The following is a 4350-nucleotide window of genomic DNA, read 5'->3' on the forward strand; positions in this document are numbered from 1 at the left end:
CTAATATATAAATCGTTTCCATTTACCTAGATATGTGCAAAATTTCAGGTCGATCATAACAGTGCACTTTCGTACGAGTTCCTTCCCTTCCATAGTATTAGTGCAGATGTCTGCATACTTGGATAGCCGTCACCGGTGGCTCCCGAATTTGTCAAATTCTGTACAACTTTTTATTCTTCTTGATATAATATAATTACATGTATGTTGCTGCACGTTGCACTCACGATCCGCCCATTTTCGTCAATTTCTGTACAACAATGAACTTTTCAGTTTTTCTCGATACATATGACTTTGTGTAATCAAATGTTTGTTGCTCCGTAATACACTCACGATCATTTAGGTTACTATTATATAATACAACTGGATTGAGTACGTTATATGAGTTATACGTCGATAAATATTTTAAAATTGATTCACTCACCTTCAACATTACCATTGAAAATCATTTATTACGATTAGTCACGTCATTCCAAAGCAATTTCCAAAGCAGTAATTAACCCCAGTTCATGTACAGCTTAGTTATTTAGTGAACCTTTTAGGGTTCCAAGTGTTTTACAGAAATTTTGATTGCAATACTCTTACATAAGCAATATCGTACTACAGATATTTATTACTGTTAATATAAATATATTGTGTCTGTAAATCAAAACAAAGTATTTGAGACTATGATAGTAGTGTTTTGACAATATTGTTTAAAATCCGTTGTCACACTCTATTTTTTGCTTTTTCATTGAAGAATTTAACTAGACATATGTATGCACCATTTTTAGTAAAATAGTCAACAAATGTACATATCAATTTCTGTTAAAACATGTTTTGGTTAAGTATATTATGGCACATTTAATAAAATATAATGTTTCTTATTATTATAACGCTTATCATAATCACGGAATTAGATTAGATTATCTAAGTCCGTGTTATAATCAACAATATTTTCATTGTCATAGTCAAATTAGTTATTGCTTTAATTTACTTGATGAGTAATTCTTTAATTATCACTGATTATGTGTATCATTTTCGAAATACCAAGCATGTAAAATTCAATTTCCTCTCTGAAATATATATTATATACATATAACGATTTGATGTTAGGTGGGGAATGCGTTTTCCGAGTGGTTTTTTTTATATGTACTTTCTGTGAGATTCAGTTGGTCCTAAAAAGGACCGTTTAAAATCAATGTCGTCGAAGCTGTCTGGGTCAGTTGTGGTCCACCACGCAATTTCCAAAATGTGACGTCTTAGTCGTCATCGAATATCTGTTTCAGCCTGTCAAGTTTCAAGTTTCAAGTTTTATTATATCCAAATGCAACACAGCATATAGGTTACAAACATACATAATGATGTCGTTGATGCAAGTCCGTTGTTGCTCGTGGATTACAGGGCTCATGCAATGGGTTTTTTTTAACAATGGAAAAGGCTGCCTACCAGTACTTGGCATTTCTGTTCTAAGAACATCATGAATACGTCGCAGATATCATCGACGATGTCGTCGGGGTCTGACGTAACCGAAATGTCATTACCCCATTTGAAAATATGCCTTATCGTCTGCAAGGTTCTATTGTTGCGTACATCTCAGTAGGTTTTTTGACGTAACTCCTCTGATTCTAAAATATTGTTTAACAACATACACAAATTGGGAAGGAGTAATTCTTCACAGTAAATAAAGCATTCATTTAACAAACCATCCAGTCCATGTGCTTTGCCACATTTCAAATTTTGAATAGCAGATTTTACTTCATTAAAAAGAATCGGTGCATCTAATTCATCATACAAAATATCTTTATCAATAAAAATGTTGTCCTGTTGAATTGAGTCATCATTGTTTTGTACATTTGACACATTTTTAAAATGATCATATAGTTGCTCGCCTGTCAATAATGGCGAATAACCTTTTTTTCTAAGAAAACTTTCTGTAAAAATACCTAGGATTGTGTTTTCTCATATGTTCCAGCGTGTCACCTTCAGTACTTAAGTATTGCCTCTTAGACTTAGCTTCCATAAACTGATATTTTTTATTCATCCTTCCATTTAAATAAAGGTCTGCTCTCCAAGTCTTGCTCGTCTAATTCTGATCCCTTAGAAAGAACAATTGAACATATTTCCACATGTAAAGGTGCGTGGTCAGAGAATTCAGTAAAATTACAAACTTTATTTTTTTAACAATGTGAAAAAGACAGAAAGGTATTAAAAGGTAATCGATTACACTCATTCCATTTCAGCCACAAAAGTAAACTCACTAGATAGATCATAAGAATCTCTTTCGTTCATAGATTAAGTAACCTAGTGCCAAATTCGCTAGCTCCTGGGTCAGGTTTTTTTCTAACTGGTAACAGGCGTTCCTCATCACTATCGCTAGTATAAATTAACACAGATTCCATATGTGAACGAATCCGTTCATGTATATTATCCAAACAAATGAAATCATTAGAAGTTACGAGTACGACTATTGAAATCGCCAATCACCATCACCTTTTTATGTACAGAATATTCCATTAACACATTTTCTAGAACTTGGAAAATATCACATTCATATAACTGGTAATAATTGGATGAGCTGGGTGGAGTATATGTAAATATCAACACTAAGTCGTTTGTATGGGTGGTTAAGCATTGGTCAACTGTTACCGGGATAATGGTATCATACAAAGCCTCGCCTACAATCAACAAACAGTTGTACTGGACACGGTGACAAGAAAACCCAGTCCACAATAGTAATTGGATAATTACTGCCGATAGTCAGGTAGACTTACCTGTATAAACTACTGACACGGGTACTGGACCTGCTGAGAACAAAACCCAGTTCACAGCGATAACTGGATAATGACTGCCGATAATTACATGTATAATTACACACACAATTATGTTTTAACAGTTGTACTGGATGTGATAAGAACACAGTTGTATACGTTATATATCAATCAATCGATCAATATTTTATTATAGTGTCACGCATCATTAAATTCACAAACAATCATTCATAAAATATCATATACAGCGAGTTTATAAAAGATGCCCAGCCGATATCGGCTTATGAGACACTTGTAACTATTTGTACAAGTATGTACATCATGATTAAAATGAAAGTGAAGAACTAGCATGTATGCCTATAAAATATCCTCATAGTGTATTACATGTAAAAAAAACCTGATAGAATAGTAGAATCACATATTTTTCTTCATCACATTACAGTTAAATCAATATTGCGATACATTTTAATTTACAATCGTATATTTACACATTTAAAAGCGACCGCCTCCGTCTCATTATAAAATAAATTGTTTTAGAAAGTGAAAATTGAAGCGCATTATCCTGCAATGAATAAAACAACTTTTCAGTTGAAGTAAGTTCATTAAAATAAATAAAGGAGTTCATTGCGTTTTTGAATAGATCATATCTGATATTACTATACGCAGGAGAGTCACAAAGGAAATGAAACTCATCTTCCACTATATTTAAGCGACGTATATAACACATGTGTTATATACGTCTCTGTTTTAAGCAGAAAGTGCATTTCCTTTGCTCTACCACGCAATTAGATTAGATTGTTATCCAAGTCCGTGGCTCTACTGGCAAGTTACTGTAGCGTCAAGTTTCCAACATTAAGGGGAGACAACCGAGTCTTAGTTTAGTGAGGTGGCGTGGTATAAGCGACGTTATATAATGTTCCGTTTACTTGTCCTTTTTATATCTTCTGTATGTTCTAAGTTTACTGCTTGAAATTTTGTCGTTCCATAATTTCGAGAACCAAAAAGTTTCGTCATTCCTGTTAATGGAACCGGTAAATATACGTAGTTTCATTTTAACAGATACGTGAGTGTTAAGTATATTTGATACCTTCAGTTTGTTTCCAAACTTGCGGACACGCCCTTCCCACGAGTTCCTTCTCCTAGATGACCAGATATACACCTTATGTAGAAGCCTATCTGTATTCACATTTTGTAGTCTACATGTGGCACCCGGTTAGATTTGTTAATTCATTTTAATTCCTTATATTCCTAAAGATTCACTAAAATATATTGAGTCTTATTAGGATTACTTTGTCTAACAAGGTGTCGTTGATTTTAATCCGTAATCCGCGCTCCGCATCCGCAATCGCTGTCGCCTAGTCTCGTGTGTTACTTTCGTTTTGAATGGAATGTATGAGAGTGTGACGTAATTGTGAATGTTGTATACCTGTTTGACCAGTGACAAACTGACCTCTGACACCTGTCGCATTGCGTGATATTTCCCGCTTCAATGTTTTCTTTGCTTCTCTGTCCTTTCTTTTCCATTCACTTCCTATCTGCTCCTGGTAGAGGCAACATCGCCATATATACATACTTACGAAATATACATACCTGGCAGATTATA

This window comes from Mizuhopecten yessoensis, unplaced genomic scaffold, assembly GCF_002113885.1.
Source record: "Mizuhopecten yessoensis strain PY_sf001 unplaced genomic scaffold, ASM211388v2 scaffold8213, whole genome shotgun sequence".
Classification (NCBI taxonomy): Eukaryota; Metazoa; Mollusca; class Bivalvia; order Pectinida; family Pectinidae; genus Mizuhopecten; species Mizuhopecten yessoensis.